The sequence below is a fragment of the Otolemur garnettii genome, unplaced genomic scaffold, assembly GCF_000181295.1.
Source record: "Otolemur garnettii isolate 467f Iridium unplaced genomic scaffold, OtoGar3 scaffold00016, whole genome shotgun sequence".
In the NCBI taxonomy this organism is placed as follows: domain Eukaryota; kingdom Metazoa; phylum Chordata; class Mammalia; order Primates; family Galagidae; genus Otolemur; species Otolemur garnettii.
Window position 1 is genome coordinate 12,399,293 of NW_003852411.1, and position 18,246 is coordinate 12,417,538.

Sequence of the window (18,246 nt, forward strand, 5' to 3'; positions counted from 1 at the left end):
GCTGTTGCATATGCCACCAAGTTCCATAATCTGGGACACAGTGGACAGAAATGAGACTGACAGGCCCTACCTGTGGTAGGCACACAAGTGTCCCCAAGCTCACCCTGAGCTATCCTGCCTCTGTCCCTTCCGTTTGCCCTAGGCAGGAAGAGGGAAGAGAGGTCACAATTCCCAACTGTTAGAAATTTAAAATTACAAGAGGGAAATAATTTTAATATACAATACTACACAACTCAGATATCATGCTGACTTCCTTTTCCTTTTATTAAGTCATATACACATAGATCATGAATACATTTCTGCATTTGTGCACATTTGTGCAAATCAATGTGTTGATTTTTTTATACAATTTGGAATGGTTACATCAAACTAATTCATATAGCTTTTACCTCATTTACTTAGGTAATTTATGACATTTATGTTCTATACTTGGTAGATTTGACTCGTACCCTTACAATATGCTCCGTAGGTGTGGTCCCACCATTTACCCTCCCTCTATTGAACTTCTCCCCTCCCCTCCCATCCCCCTCTAGTTCTCTCCTTCATCCTGGGCTATAGTTGTGATCTATCTTTCAGAAGAAAGTGTGAGTAATTATAAATTGGTTTCATAAAAGTATTGAGTACATTGGATACTTTTTCTTCCATTCTTGAGATACTTTACTAAGAAAAGTATTTTCCAGCTCCATCCATGTAAACATAAAACAGGTAAAGTCTCCATCTTTTTAAGGCTGCATAATATTCCATGGTATACATATACCACGATTAATTAATCCATTCATGGATCAATGGGCACTCAGGCTTCTTCCATGACTTGAAAATTACGGATTGAGCTGCAATTAACAATCTGGTGCAAATATCTTTGTTGCAAAGTGATTTTTGGTCTTTTAGGTATATTCCTAGTAGAGGAATTGCAGTGCCAAGAACACAGTTTAAATAAAGCAAGCAGACAACCCTCAGAATGGGAGAGAATATTTGCAGGTTATGCTTCTGACAAAGGTTTGATAACCACAATCCATAGAGAATTCAAACTTATCAATAAGAAAAGAACAAGTGATCTCATTTCATTGTGGGCAAAAGACTTGAACAGAAGCTTCTCTGAAGAAGATAGGCACAAGGTCTATAGACACATGAAAAAATGCTCATCATCTTTAATCATCAGAGAAATGCAAATCAAAACCACTTTGAGATATCTTCTAACTCTAGTAAGAGTAGCCCCCATAACAAAATCCCAAAACTACAGATGTTTGGCGTGGATGTGGAGAAAAGGAAACACTTCTGCACTGCTGGTGGGAATGTAAGTGAATATGTTCCTTTTAGAAAGAAGTTTGGAGAACACTCAGGGATCTAAAAGTAGACCTGCCATTTGATCTTGCTGAGCTCCTTTCTAAAAATTATTCTCTTGAAAAGAGAACTGATATAGTTAATGGGTTTCCTGCCCAGAAAAAAGGGATGGCAGGGAAAGACTCTACTCATCATCCTCACCCACCTGCTTCGAGAGAAAACATTTCTTGTGCAGAAATAAATGTTCACCCAGGGATTTTTCTTATCTAAGCTAGCTTGCTACCTGACCACAAAAGGAGGAGTAAAAGCCGGACATTATTTTCATTGCCATGACTTCCTAAGGCTGTTCCCCAATCTTTAGTGTATTCAGAACCATCTGCATTGAAGGTTTAAAAATGCAGACTCAGGCAGCACCTGTAGCTCAGTGAGTAGGATGCTGGCCCCCATATACCGAGGGTGGTGGGTTCAAACCCGGCCCTGGTCAAACTGCAACAACAACAACAAAAAAATAGCCGGCATGTGGCGGGCACCTGTAGTCACAGCTACTCGGGAGGCTGAGGCAAGAGAATCGCCTAAGGCCAGGAGCTGGAGGTTGCTGTGAGCTGTGACACCACAGTGCCCTACTGAGGGCAACAAAGTAAGACTCTGTCTCTCAAAAAAATAAAAATAAAAATAAATAAAAATGCAGACTCCTGGGACCTCTCTCCAGAGATTCTCATGCAGCAGATCTTGGGTGGACTCAGGAATCCACATCTTTAATTGGCACCCTTTTCTCCTAGAAGTCATGTCTTGAATCCCTTGAAACCCTGTCCTAAAAGCAGCATGTCATCATGAGAGGTTGTGCCAAGTTGGCAAGGGGTGTTGACCTGGGAGAATTAGGTTGTTAAAAAGCCTTGCTCAACCATTTTCAATCTATATCACAAAAGGAAATTACAAAAATACACCCACATTCCTTGACCCACCCCACTCCTTACAAAGCTCCATCTTCCTCCACTCTCCTCCCCCAAAACTGGCATCAATTTTGGCCCACCTCCATGTGTCTGTGCTATTATGGTGACTGTTCAAGGATGGACTAATGTGACAGCAATTTGACAGGCTGGTGAATTTTGAATGTAAACCAAAGCTCAAGGAAAACACTCTGCTTCAAATATGGAATGTTCACTAAGTCGGCCTGAGTCCCTGTGGAGAAGAGTCCGCAATCTGGTGTCAAAGCTCTAGGTTTAGGTTACAGTACGACCACTTGCTAATCAAGCAACCTTCAGAAACTGGCTGGTCAGTTCTCTCACCTAAACAATGAGAATACTAATATAACCTGTCCTACACACGTCTGTGGCCAAAATCAAGTAAGATAGTATCCAGGGAAGAACTTGGAAGTGAGGTAAATACAGGGTAAAGAGTAGAAGTTAGGAGCCTGCACTCTGAACTCAATCTACCTGTGTATGAATCCCAGCTCCCTCATCACCAACCAAATCCCCTTCATTTCTTCATCTGTAAAATCAACATTAAGACTAGATACTTCAGAGGTTGTTATGAAAATTGAATATAGAAGCCCGTAGAGAAGTAGCTAACACATTAAAAAATGTCCAATAAATATTAGTTATCATTTTTATAATGTATAATGGCATGTTTTTATTAGAGTAAGCAACCTTGAAATATCTGTGGTTTAATATGATAAGAGAAAGAGAAGCTCTGCTCCACACAGTCATTCAGGGACTCAGGCTTCTTTTCTTCAGTGGCTCTGCCTGACCCCTACAGCAGGGTTCAACAAGATTTTTTAAAAAAGAATAGATAGTCAATATTTTAGGCTTTACTGGTCATAAGATCTTAGTTACACCTATTCAGCTCTGCCTTTGTAGAGTGAAGACAGCATAAACAATACCTAAACAAATAGGTGTGGCTGTATTTCAATAAAACTTTATTTACAAAACCAGGCACCTGTGCCTAGGGTTTCAGAGTCCTCCACTTGATTTTTTTCCCCCTTCAAGCAGGGACAAAGAAAAAGAAAGAACACTTGGAAAATCTTGCAAAACTTTAGAGGCAAGACCAAGTGGTATATCTTACTTCTTCTCCATTAGCCAGAACCCAGTCACTTGGCCCTGCAGGAGAGCAGACATGTGGTCCGTCTGTCTGCCAAGGAAGAAGGGGAGAAAATCAATATCAGTAAGCACTCACAATCTCAATTACACTATTACTATTTGTAGTGCGATGTGATCACAAGAGCAAATACAAATGCAAACACTTACAAATATGTCAAATACACCAAACACTGGCCAATCTACTGAAAGGAGGAATGAACTGGTTGCTGAAAATTGCAGCATAATAAAGTATAAAGAGATAAATGGAATTTCTTTTTTTGCATTTTTTGGCCGGGACTGAGTTTGAACCTGCCACCTCTGGCATATGGGGCTGGCGCCCTACTCCTTTGAGCCACAGGCGCCACTCTAGATTTTTTTTTTTACATAAAAGAAAACAGAGAAACTCTAAATGTTCTGATAATCAATCAACACACTAAAGGTTCTGGATAATTTGGAAAAGAAGACCTCAAAAATTTTAAGCGTTGGTGGGTCCCAATTAATTATACAACAGATTCACATCACAGACAGATTCATTTCTGCAGTGCTTTGATTAACAACTACCCCTTCCCCACTAGCCTTGAAGCCATATGAAGGTAGCAACCGTGTCTGCTTTATTCCCCACTGTATCCCTGGCACGCAACACTTGTGGACTATAAGCCCATGGACTTCTAGACTCAAATTGAAATACCACACTTGCCAAGCTCAGGATAGAGAAGGACTGGGGGCTCCTTCCTGGAGCCCACACACATTCCCTGAAAGTCATCTGCAAAGGGATTACAGCATCAGATTCAGACAACTGAATCCACAGTGCTGCAAAATCTTCTCCAACATCCTTTTTTCTATCAAAACATTTAAGTACCAATTCCAGGCGCACTGGGGATCTCCAACTAGTTCCTGATATTATCCTTCCCGCCCACTTAGACCAAGATTCTTTGAAGTGGTTTCCTTAGCGCTGACTATCTTTTAAAGAGGCATTAGTTGCCACCCCAGTAAAGTTACAGACAACACTGTTTGCGCTGGCAGACAGAGACTCCTCTCTGAACAGAATCATGTGATAGCAACATAGGCTTTCAAAGGTACTAGCTCAGGGGCAGCCCCTCTCACCACAGCTCTAAATAAGAACATGGTTTGTCCTAGCAGAGCCAGTCAGAATCTCCACCCAGAGAAACAAGTGCAAAGCCCTGAGCTAGGCATTTGAGGCCTCCACAATACGGCCTTTATGGAGGACACCCCTCAAGTGCTTCACATACAGCAGGTTGTGAGCTCTAGTGGCAGTGGCCATCCCTGTCAGATGCTGAGCTCTACCCCATCTGTCTGCCAGGGCTGGCCCCTCCTGGTCTGGTCCAGATGTCTAGCCTGTCTCAGCAGCCAGCCTTTGTCCAGTCACCTTCTCAGCTGTGATCAAACATGTGGGAAGCTACAGAAATAGATCAACAGGTGGTTAGCTCTCCAGTTATAATGTGGACACTCAGGCACTCATAGCAGAAGGGTGTCCCTACTCCTCCCAAGCATGCCTGAGCTGTTGGCATCTTTCCTTCATCCCACCCTCCTCTCTGAGCCCTCTGACTATTCTTCTTAATAATTTTCCTGTCTAGTCATTTATTGCGTATTTTACCACATAGTTAACTAATAATGCTATAATAATTAACCTGTTTTTAAGCCAAAGAATTTGTTAGGAACAAAATTTTCATTTCCAGAGATAACATGACCCGAAGGAGTTTTTCCTCAATAAATACACACAGTATGTGATGTTGATAATTCCAAATGTACAACTCAGACGGGTGTCCCGTAAAGCTGTGCGGTATAACACAGAGCACTTGTAAGATTAGGTGGACATTGACAATCCGATTGAAAGGAAGTACCTGCACACCTCCGACCAGGTTAGAAGAAAAAATGTAGTAGGAGTCACGGGTATCTCTGAAGATCATTCCATCCCCCAACCTCGTGTACTGTTTGTACAGTTTGAGGGTGGGCTCTAACCCCATGGGGAGTTCCAATGAGGCTGAGTCAAGGCAACCCTTTCCCTTTGGCAGTGATTACTTAAGGGAAGATCACACAATCTATTTAAAGCCTATAAAGTGTAAGATAACATTTACTGGGGCTTTGGGGGAAATTCTGATCGCTTTTGAGGGAAAGCTAGGAAAAGAAGTGGCCCTATCTTTGCCTCTAGAAAATGTCCTGCAAGGATGTGAACCGTGGAACTGCAGAGGAAGAAACTGCCTGGTGGAGGAGGGGCAGGCCGAGAGAATCACAGCAGATAGAGGGGGAGCCCACTCAGTCAGCCTGGAAGCCACCCCACCCTGACCACCAGCAATATGAGCCAACACAGCCCTGGATGGCTGAAGTCCATTTGCCTTAGGTTTTCTGTTACTCCCACTCCAAAGCATGTTCACGGAAGGAGCCCCCCCATCCACCTGCATGGTTATAAGACTGGTAGGTACTCCACAGGTAAATGAGGCCAAGTCACTGTTTTGATCACAGCAGTGAGCAACTCTTCTTATGCTCCTCTGTGGTTTTGGTTGTAGTTTATCCTCCAAACATAGATGCTGGGACTTCACTCTTGGATAAAATTCTTGAAGTCAAGAGTCTGATTCTGAGAATTCTTGAAATAACGGGAAAATGACTCAACCCAATTTTATAAAGTTAAGTTCAACTGAGCAGAGCAGTTAGTTTGAGATGAAGAAATAAACCCCACAATTGAGTTATAGGAAAAAGGACTTGTTGCAATTGAGTAGAGTAGAAAGAAGTCTGGGGGTCATAGTAGACACTACTACCACCACCATCATCCTCATTAAACATAATGGTTAATGTTTATTGAGTTTTTGCTAGATACCCTATTAAGGGACTTATATGCAATTCAATTTTATTTAATTCTGGAAAAATATCTTACGAAACAACTATGATTGTTAACTCAATTTTACAAATGAGGAAACTGAGACTCAAAAGGGTTAAGCAATTTTCCCAAGGTTAGGGTCCCACAGCCATTAAATGGTAGAGCCTGTACTCCTCTACCTGACTGACTCCAAATACCTTGCTGTAACCTCTACATTATGCTGGGCTCTGATGACGGCAAGAGCAACTTCCATTTATTGTACTCAAGAGCAGAAAATGCTATTTATTAACGAAGCTAAAAGGTAAGTACGTTTATCATTCCCATTTAATAAATAAGAAAACAGAGCATAGGAACATATCCAAGGTGACATGGCTAATGACATGGCATCTGGAATTCAATGTCCAATGTCTTTCTGGGAAGTTGAGGTAAGGACAGTACAGGCTGTATTGGGAAAGTGGGTGGGACCTCAAATAGTTAGGGAGTGCACGTCCACATATGTGTGGGGGATAATGAGTTCCTGCAAGCTTGTGCTAGATCCCTGTCCTCCAGGCCTGGCTCTCTGTACACAGGTCTGTGGGAAGGAAACAGAGCTGTGGTCAGTGGCACTTTGTAACTAAGTACAGCTCTGTGTGGGGACAGAGCATACTCTGGCTTCGCACAATAGTCCTAGGTCTCCCCAGGAGGCATTGTGCAGGATCACCACAGAGCAAGCTCTGGGACTGCCCCAAAGAATGGGAAAGAGGGGCTGGCTCATCCTTGTCATCTTGTCATCGCCTGATGAGATCAAGCGATGGCTGTGCTCTGGGGTGAAATGAGGAAGAATGGACAAAAAGGAGTTTCATGATCCTTTCCTACCTTCTTTCCTGGTCCCTGGGTTGTCTTACCGCCTTATAAGGAGAGCTGACTGGGGTCTTTACACCAAATTCCTGACCATCTTTCCCATAATCTTTTACAAAAATTTCCCATGATGATGGGAACCCCACTCTTTAAAAACAAGTGGTCTAGAAGAGAATTATTTTTCTGATTTTTAAATTTACATATATAAGAAATGTCTCTTCTACTTACAAAAAATTAGCCCACACTTGTTATGTTAACAGATTGCCTTCATGGAAAATATATGATGATATGACATTGGGCCATCAATAGTCACATACAAATGCCCCTACGTAGCTAATCCTACCTTCCTTCTACCTCTTCTTCCAGCCCCGACTTGAGTCCCCAGGGCCAGGCTCTTTGTTAGAGATAAAAATCACTTACATATTGGCACACTGTAAGATGCCAGTGTTCCAGGGAGCTGGGCTGCAGGGATTCCAGGAGGTGGAGGCAAGAGAGAGGCCTCTGTTCTGCTTGTTGAGTGTGAGAAAGACGCAATGCTGTGCTTTGCAGGGCTGCCACTTGCTCCTACCATACATCTGTCAAGCATTTCAGTCTGACGTTTCCTTATATATATAAAGCAGTGCAATTTGCACTGGGACTAGTTGGATTGTAGACAATATGGAAGCTCTGTGGCAAAAAGCCCTCTCTTATCATCTAAATTCTAAGCGATCTCTTTTTGAGCCAAGTACCATACTGGAGGCTTTACCAGCCTTATTAGCTGATCTTCTCAACAATCTTTGAGCTTTTTCTTTAAGTGAACTGACTCATTCACTCATTCATCCAGTCATCTATTTATTCAGCATGTCGATATGAGCACCCATCACAAGCCAAGCATTGTGCCAGGCACCCATGCTAAAATCAGACAAGTAAACTGATTCTGATGTGACACCATGATTTGCACTCAAGTGAGAAACAGAATAAAGTGCCTGGGAATCCGTGGAGGGTCCAGAGGAGTTGAGGAGGCTGCCTGAGGGCCAGGATACTTAAGCTGAGAATTGCATATTATGTCAGAGTCAGCCAGGCAGAATGGGTAGGAGTTGGGGTGGGCTGCAATTTAAACAATATGGTCAGGGCAGGCCTCATTGAGAAGGTGACATCTGGGCATACTTGAAGGAAGAGAAGGAGTAAGCAATTCAGATAAAGGGAAGACAGAGAAGGCTGTGCAAACTCCTAATGAGGAAGCATACCTAGAACACTCTAGGAGCAGCAAGGAGGGCAGTGTGGCTAGGACAGGAGTGTGGGAGGAGATGAAGGCAAAGATGGAAGGTGGAGGGCAGCTGATGGAGGGCCTTTGCCTTCTGCTCTGAGTGAACTAGTAAGCCACTGGTGGGTCTTAAGCAGAGACTGCACTGTCCCGCCTGGCTGCTAATGAGGCAGATCCCAGAGCGGCAGAGAAAGGGCGGGAAATCAGCTGGAAGCCACCACAGCCAGGATATGGCAGAATAGCTGGTTTCTCTCCTCTCTTGAACCCTCAGCAGAGACAGCCTTGCAAAGGGCCTCCTCAAGGAGCTCAACTTTCCCCATGGCAAAATGCAGGACAGGGAGAGACACAGAGTGGGGGACCTGAGATTGTCACTCTCTACCCCCAAAGCTCCTGTGTTCCCCAAGTCATACAGGATAATCTATCCTGTTGCCCCCAAAGTGGGGTGTGAGGGTCTTGCAGCTGTCCTGAAGGGGCCTCGAGGCTTGGGCAAGGAGGAGACAGGTTTCACACACCAGGAAACCAGAGGCATGGCAGGGCATGAGGATGCTTCCACAGCTGACCCGGAGGGAGGGCACTCTGCACTACAGCTGCAAGCCAGCTGTCCACAGCTGTCCACTTGAGGGTCTGCAGTCCAGATGCCCCACCCCAATGTCCGCCCACTTAATCTCCATGAAAGGAGGTCTAGGAGGCAGAATTTTAGTTGACTAAATATCTACTCAAAGGAGTGATAAATGATGAGTTAACTAGAAAAATCTTTGGCTACAACTAAGGAAAAACATGAATTTGAAAAGATCAAGTTGTTTTCCACTAAAGTACCTGGGGACTCAAAAATCAAACATGCCTCTGGGAACAATGAAAGCTACATTTTTATAAGGAGTTTTGCGAAGCAAATTCCAGTTTGCTTTACAATGTAGCATTGACAAAAACACTGTACTACACTAGATAAGATTCCATATTATTTATCTGGATCATCTATACTATTCATTCTTTGGAACAGTGAGAGCTAAAATTCAGCAATGAAGGTCTTAAAACATTCAAGATCACATCGTAGGACCTTGCCCACAATTCTTTTAGTCTTAATGTGGGTTTCCAGGGCATGGATTTCCTTAGCTTCTTCATCCGAGGCAACGATATCCATGAAATCATGATTTTTACACTAATTATATTTTTACTATGTTAACAGTAAATTCCTCACCAAAGAAAATCATCTAGCATACTACCCTGTGGGAACGCTGTCCTGGCTGGCATGCAGGACCTCCATAACTTTAATTAGTCCTCTCAGGGATTGATGCTGGAGTGAGGTGAGGACATGGCAGATCCCCCAAGCTATCCTCCCAGTCACTGCGGGAAGCAGCTCTACCACACTCCTGTCCAGCCATCCACTCTTGGTTTTGAACACTTCCTGTGACAAGGATCCTCCTGCCCCCAAGGCAACTATTCTGACTTTAGATAGCTTTGTTAGGGTGATCCTTCTTTCCCTGAGCTGAAATCAATGTGTGTCAACACAGAAATCAATGGACGATAGGGAAAGGCAATTTATTCATCTCCAGGCCACCTCAGACAATCTAGAAAAAGAGCATGTAATCAGCAATAAAAACAATGAAGGGAAGACCAAGATCAATGTGTCTCCTGTCGGAATGTAGCTCTCTAGCCAAGTAACCCAGCATTTTCTCAGTTGACTCAGAAGACCAAAGGATTTTTCGGTTGCTTCTTTTTCTTTTTCTACCTCTTTCAAACTCCTTGAGCTTTCATCACAGTAAAAAGCTAATTGTAGCTTTCCAGCAAGTCATTACTTTTTGACTCAGGTTATTTCAGAAGAGTTGACTCCCACAGCTTCAGAGGAAGAGCAGAAAGGTCATTCTAGGAAAGAATCCCCAGAGGACTGGGAAGTTTGGGAGGGGAGCTCACTCGGGGACTCAGGTTCAGATCAGGGAGAGGAGATTCTCCCTGCTCTTCAAGTCCTCCGGGTGCAGCAGAACTTCCAAAGTCACCTTCTGCACAGCTGGAAGGAAGGGAGCTCTGTGTCTAGTTGGCTGCCCATTGCCTTTTGTCCCTTGATCAAGCTAAAAGGCTGATTTTTAGGGACAGGGCTACAGAGTTCAAAGATGTGCTTGTTTTTGCTTTGTGAAGTGAAAGACCATGGGAACTACTGCGAAGGTAGGTCCAGTGGTAAAATGCAGACATCTTTCCTGAACGTGAAATAGAACGGACAGTTGTGACAGTGAAAAGTGACTGGGGGTCGGGTCGTGGGGGGAGGCAGTGGTGCTGGTGCTCCCTGGAAGCTGACAGCGCTCCTCCATGGTGCCTGCCTCCAGCTGCCCTGGGGCACTCCAGCCTCCAGCTTCGCTTTGAAGCCCTCTCTGATCCTTCATCCTTTTCCCACAGCTCTGGCTTTGCCATTTGCCAGCATAATGTCCTTGAGTGAGTCAGCTTCTCTCTCTTGGCCTCGGTTTTCTCATCTGTTAATACAGAGGTAATTGTCCTTTTCTTTTCTTTTCTTTTCTTTTTGAGACAGAGTCTCACTATGGCACCCTCAGTAGAGTGCCATGGCATCACAGCTCACAGCAACCTCAAACTCTTGGGCTTAAGCGATTCTCTTGCCTTAGACTCCTGAGTAGCTGGGACTACGGGCACCTGCCACAATGCCTGGCTATTTTTGGTTACGGTTGTCATTGTTATTTAGCAGGTCCAGGCCAGCCTCGAACCTGCCAGCCTCCGTGTATGTGGCTGGTGCCCTACTCACTGAGCTATGGGCACAAAGCCATAATTGTCCTTTTCTCCAGCAGATTTATGAGGATTAAATAAGATGAAGCATGAGACAGCATTTCCTAAGCTACAAAGCTTATGGAGGAAATTGTCATTATGATCTAATTTAAAGTTTTGCCACTTCTTTTTCCTGTTTTTAAGGAAACAGAAAAGCAGAGAAAGAAGAACTGGTGCTCTCACTTCAGAGACTCTTCACATAAATAAGAGGAGTTAAACTGACCCTCTTTCAGCCAGAGAATCTGGGTGGCACCAATGGTTATCATTGATGTAGAGATGCTGCCATTGCATTTTACAGCTGACTCCTGACTCAGAATAGACAGAAGTCAGGGGTCAGTCCACCACGGGAACTCAGCATCCTGTAGGGCTTCCCAGATGTCTGGGGTTGAAGCAGCAATGGAGGCCTGGGCCCCATTGGAGGCAGGAGGAAGAGGCAGCTCCCCCAGGCAGACACTAACTTGATAAGGTGACATTAGCAGATTAGCAACAGGCTGGCTAATGGACTTGTTTCTGTTACAGGAGCATCTGTCTCTGCAAAAATGGAGGTGACCACCAGCTCTGGCACAGTTGCCAGGAGAGCATCCGGCTATCTCCAGGGTTACTTCCTGCCTCAGCCAATGGTGCAAAGGCTTTTTGAGAACCAGGACAGTCTCATGAGAACTGTCTGCAGGACAAAAGAGGGAAGGTCTGGCCTGTGCCCAGGCCTGTACCTGGAGGTTCCAGGGCTGGGGAGCCCAGCAGTGGGAGGGGAAGATGAGAAGGGAGAGGAGGGGTGGGGCAGAAGAAGAGAAGAGGGAGGGGAGAGAAAGGGGTGAGAAGGGGAAGGAGAGGGGCAGGAGGGGAGGAAATGGGAGAGATGGGAAAAGCCTGGTTTGAACATTTCTGTCATGAACCTGGCACAGGGAACCAGGGACACCAGGCTCTAGAACTGGATTCTCAGCACCACAGATGTGGCCCATTCAAAAGCTTTTCTCACTTTCTTCCTTTTTCCTGGAGCTTTCTGGTGGCCTCGAGGGGAGACTAAAACACCTAGCCAGGTGGGAGACTGGGTTTCATAGGGTCCTGGACAGAGCCCTATCCACTTTTTATAGTGGTGAGGCCCAGCAAGAGGAGAGGGTTAAATAACACTAGGCAGCTGGAAGCACAGAGGCACCGGAGTGGGGCTGGGCTTTCGGCCCTCAGAGACTTGCCAAGAGCCCCTCCCAAGACCCGCACTTCTTCCCTGTGTAGGTCTGTTTGGTTGGCCCTAGAATTCCCTCACCTGGAGGCAGAAAGCCCAGCTATCTTCAGGGCTTGGCACTACCCTAACAAACAGATACTGCAACTTGCCCGTTAGTCCCAGCTGTTCCCTGTGCCAGGTCCGTGACAGAAATGTTCAAACCAGGCTTCTTCTGCAGGCTGCACAGATGTGCTCTACTCCTGAAATAAAGAGACTCCCCTTGTTTCCCAGGACCTAGAAGAAAAATTAGGTCATGGAAAAATTTCTCTCCTATAAATTTTTTTCCTATAAACACTGGAGATCTGATACCTCTTGTCTACATAAGAATGTTGCGGGTAATTTTATATTTCAGTATAAATGTTTTCTGGGTCAAATAGGTTTTGTTTCTATGTTATTACGCAGGGACTCCCCTGACTTTACACACACCCTGCCATCTGGACCAGTGTGAGAGTAAGAGTTCTAACTTTTAACTAAAAGAAAAGGAAGTGTGGGGAAGGAGCCTTAGCTGAGGCAGGAGTTATCCGCCATCACCACCATTACCATCAAAATCATCAAAGATATCAAAGCCATGGTTTTTAAAATATATAGACCATCTGCCAGGCCCAGCTGATGGCCTTGCTGCCCGTTTCACTTAGGAATATGGAGCGATCAGAGAAGAACTCCACGAGCTCCCACGACCATATCTGCCCACCACCCACATAGTTGTCTGCCCAGCTATTTCCATAGAGAGGCTGGGCATGTGGCTATCTAAGGCCAGCAACTCCTTCTTGCCACCAGGTCCTATCTCCCTCTCCCACCTCAGGACAGTGCTCCAGCAATTCTCTTTCTCTTCTGCATCATCCATTTTTTGGTATCTACTGGGTTATCCCCATCACCATACAAATACACTGTTATTTCTCTCATCTTAGGAAAGTTACTTCCTCCACCAGCTCTTACCGGATTTCTTTGCTCCCTTCATAGCAAACACCTCAGTAGAGTCGCCTGTGTTCATTGTCTCAGTTCGCCTCCTCCCATGCCTCCGACACCAGCTTTGATCACTGTTCTCCCCACGGTTCTCTCGTGACTTGAATTTTCATCCATGTGTTACCAACTCCAAAATTTATATCTCAGCTCAGATCTTTCTCCCCAACTTCTGACTCATGTAACCAACTGTCTACGTGACTTCTCCACTTGGTATTTAACATATAGCTCCAATTCAGCGTGTTCAAATGTGAACTGCTAACTTTCCCCAGCCAATCCTGCTTCCCATGTCCTCCTGAACTGATGACAGCTGTGTTCTTCTGCTTGCTCCAGCGATCCTTAGCTCCCATCCGTCTCTTACATCCTACCTCCATTCATCCGTGAATGCTATGAAATCTACCTGCAAGATATCTAAAAAGATCCAGTTACTTCTCATCACCACTGCTACCATCCTGATTCAAACCGCTCTCACCTTTTACCTGGACACAGCAACAACCTTCTATCTAGTCTCTCAACATCCACCTTTGCCCCTCTACAGTCTGTTCTGAACACAGTAGGCAGGGTGCAAAGTGAGTTTCTTAAATAGGCAGATCATATGCTTGCTTCATTTAGAGCAGTAGCCACAGCTGTCCCGTTGGCCAGAAGACCCTACAGTGTTGGGCCTACACTGTCTGGCTCCCTGTCACTTGCCCCCCTCCCTCTCCTTCTTGTTCTCTTTCTCCTGCACCAGCCACTCTGGCCTCTGAGTTGTTCTTGGAACATGCCAGGGCCAAGCCCACAGCATTTGCACTCACTGTTTCTTCTGCCTGGAATGTTCATCCCCTGTATTTCATTACGGCTCAGCCCCTTATCTTCTTCAAATCTTTGCTCAAATATCACTTTGCCAATGAGGCCTGTCTTGCCCAACCTAAAGAATCCCACATGCTTCACCATCCTCCGCACACTCAAGCCCCTTACCCGACTTTCCTTTTGTCCCCTCATAGCTAGTTGTTTACGCTACTTTATTGTCTATCTTTCCCTGCTAAAATCTGAGCTATGAAAGGGCAGGTATCTGTGTGTGTTATTTGCTGAGATACTCCAAGCCCTGAAGACAGTATCTGGGGGGCGGCATGTGTGGCTCAGTGAGTAGGGCGCTGGCCCCATATACTGAGGGCAGTAGGTTCGAACTTGTCCCTGGCCAAACTGCAACAAAAAAAATAGCCAGGCCTTGTGGTAGGTGCCTGTAGCCCCAGCTACTTGGGAGGCTGAGGCAAGAGAATCGCCTAAGCCCAAGAACTTGAGGTTGCTATGAGCTTTGATGCCATGGCACTCTACTAAGGGCAACAAAATGAGACTCTGTCTCTCTAAAAAAAAAAAGACGTCATCTGGAAATAGTCAACATTAAAAAATATCTGTTGAATGAATGGATAACTATTACAAATACCTCACAAATTATTTTTTCTTCATCTGAAGAAACTGAGGAAAGAGAATTAACATTTCTCAGCCTTACTATGTGCCAGGCACTTTAAATATATCATGGTATTTAATCCTCCCACTTTATAAGGCTCAGAGAAATTAAGTAGCCTCCCAAATTCTCATAAGTGGTGAAAAGCCAAACTCTGATTTGAGCCCAGGTCTGGTAGGGGAGTATACTACCACATACACGCTCCTCCCACATCCCCACCAAACACTGGCCACACACCTGTACTGAGTCAGGGAACCAACTTCCCCTGAGACAGCTGTTTTGGCCAAGACAAGCCACCACATCTCCCTCTTCTGGCATTCCTTAGGGCCCTGCCTGGAGGCCAGTAGCCAATCCCTACTTTTCTTCCTGTCCCCAGGTATACACATGCATCCTACCTGTGATACGTGGTGACTAATAGTCACCTAACAAAATGCCAGGTCTTCAAAGCCACAAATCCAGGAAGAGGTTCTCAGTACCTGTTTTGAAAGTTGCAAACATTTTTCCAAACATTTGAAATGTCAGAGTTTTCAAGGTCTTTGAATACAAACAAGTACATACTGGCCCAAGTCTTCTCACTGCCTCCATTAGAAAAGATCACCAACCCTACCACCAGTCCCATCCTCAAAGCCTTGAAGACAGAATAGAGAAGAGCTAATGGCAGTAATTTTTTTTGAGACAGGGTCTTGCTCTGTTGCCCAGACTAATGGGCAGTGGTAGGATCATAGCTCACTGCAGCCTCAAACTCCTGGGGGGTCAAGCAATCCTCCCACCTTAGCCTCCTAAATAGCTGGGACTACAAGTGCACATCACCATGCCTAGCTTATTTTTTTAATTTTTGGTAGAGATGGGATCTTGTGATGTTGCCCAGGCTGGTCTAGAACTCTTGGACTCAAGTGATCCTTCCACCTCAGCCTCCCAAAGTGCTGGGATCAGAGACATGAGCTACCACGCCTGGCCTATAAACTAATATAATATTATGTTAGCTCTTACAAAATGCTAGACACTCCTGACTCCTTTACATATATTACATCTTGTTTAATCTACACATACACACTATAAGGAAAGTATATTATTAATCCCATTTCACAGATGAGAAAAACTAAGGCACAGAGAGATACAGTAACTTTCCAAAGGTGCCATACCTGGCAAGTAGTAGATCTGGAATTTGAACCAGGCAGTCTTCCCTCATGGCCTGCATTTAGCTGCTAAGCACACTTCAGTGGTGACAGCATATAGAACGTAAACAAAACCTACAGCTGTTTATGCCTCTAGCACAAAGAAAATCATTCATACTCAAGGCAATATCCAGATTGATAAACAAGTTGACTTGAAACTTCCAATACCCATGTCCACATTTAACTCTTATCTTTTCACAAATCCCATTCTTGCCTCCCTGAAGAAGCAGCCCTCCATTTTTCACGGGATCAGTTCTCTCTTCCTCATTGCTAAACATAACATCTCCAAGTTGCCAGCATCACACAGTATCTTCACGCCATGCTCCCACCTCGGCCTCCTCCCTCAGTCACCAATCACACGCATTTCTACCTGCCCAGTGGTCTTTCTTTCCTTCTTTAATACTGACTGCCTGATCTTTACAATTGCATAAATTTCCACCTAGGCATCCACTGTATTGTGCACGTAGGGGTGGCACCTCTGAGAAGCACAAGGCTTATTGACTCCCTGCCCCAGGGAAACCTGAAATGTTTTAGGAAAGATCAATTGACCCTCTTTGGAAAAGCTATGATCTAACCAACTAGTTACAGCAGTCTTAAGACTTTTAGGAATTCTGAGGAAGAAAGAAAGATCCTTGTGGACTGGAGGAAACCAAGACGGCTTCATGGAGGAGGTGAGGTCTGAAGTGTTTTTGAAAAATGGGTAAGAATTGGATGAAGGAAATCTTACATGCAAAGGCATGGAGGATGAAATTAGTAAGTCTTAGTCAAGTGTCAGGAGAAATATTTCAGTTAGAGAAACATGGGAGATAAAATTGGATGGGATCCTAAAACACTTGGTGCCAGACTAAAAGACACTGGAGGCCTCCAACTGCCTGTTCCTCACACTTTCTATGATGATCTGCACAGAAACTCTCCAAAGAAGAACATTCTGTGCTTGTCCTTTCGGGGTCACCAAGAGGCCAAGAGAGGGTCTTTCTCATTCACCCAATCTCCAGCCCAGGATAGGTCTGTCCATAAAACATACACAGAGAGAGAAACAGATAGACAGAGACATCTGGAAATGCTCACCAGATTCCCAGACTGTGGTACTTTCCAACAGACAGAAGCAACAGCCTTCCATTCCACTCAGGAGCCAACTCCAGGCTGCACAAACAATTTAGCCAGGACCTCAAATTTACTGCACCCCTGCTCACTGCCAGGTCAGCTCCCATCTTCAGCATTTCCCAGATTCCCTTGACAACTGGCTTTTGGCAAGAGTTGGCCATTGGGAGGCCCCAGTGGGAGACCAGAAGGCAGAAAGAAGGGAGAAGCCAGAATCTATCTCCCTCTGCCTCTTGCCTGTAGCTGGCAATTTATGGCAATGGCAATGTCCCCTTTATCATTGCAGTTCCCTCCCTGACAGCTTCTCCCTCGGAGGTCCCAGCTACCCCCAGGCAGGACTCATCAGGGATGAATAGTTTCTGGGTTCAGGGTGTGGGTCCCTGCGGTGTAAATGTGGTGGTGGCTCCCTGCCCTGAGTTACCTGATATCCTTTATCAGTACCTAAGCAACCAAATCCTTGTATTAATATTCCCTGTTTGAAACACCTAAATTTATTTCACTGACTGGACCCTGACTAATACAGAAAGCCACAAAGGTTTCCCAGCAGGGCAGTGGTGGATCTTGAATTACTTTTCTTAAAGATTACTCTGGCAGTAGTGCAAACTCTACTGAAAAGAGAGGAAGATGGGTAGAATTTTAAACCACCTAGGAGACTCTTTCAACAGTAACAGGTGGCTGCATGTATCCAGGAGTGTAGGGGGTGCCACAAATAAAGAGTGAAGTGGAGAGAACTGAGCTCTATTTTGGAGATAGAAGCTAAGCAACTTGGTGATAGATTGGGTATGAGGGGGATAAAGAAAAGGGAAGAATCAGTGACGACTCCTCTAGATTTTTGGATGAAGCAACTGAGTGAAAAGTACAGAGAATGGGAATGAAACTCTCTATATTAAAGTAATGTGGAGCCATAAGGTCTAAATAGTCCTCAAGGTATGAGATTTATAAAAGTACAAATATAGGCAGGAATTAACCAGCCATTGTTAACTTCCAGTTATGGCCTAACCTCCTTACCACTCTAACTGGTTACTATTTAATGGCGCTATCTTCCCTGATAGGCACAATCTCTGTGACTTCTGCCAATACTTCTGTAGATCGCATTGCTACCGTGAAGGCCAGACTTGTGCTTCTATAGATAGCTTTACTGTTACCAAGCCTAAGACTAGTCTTTGAAGTATTTTTCAGACTCTGCATTCCAGGGGTACCCACTGAGACCACCAAGATCCATGGGTGGGGTAAGAATGGATCCAACAGTCTTAAGACCACATGCTGCCAGGAAATCTCCCAACTGAGAAGACACTCTCTGCTTCCCAACCTCCAC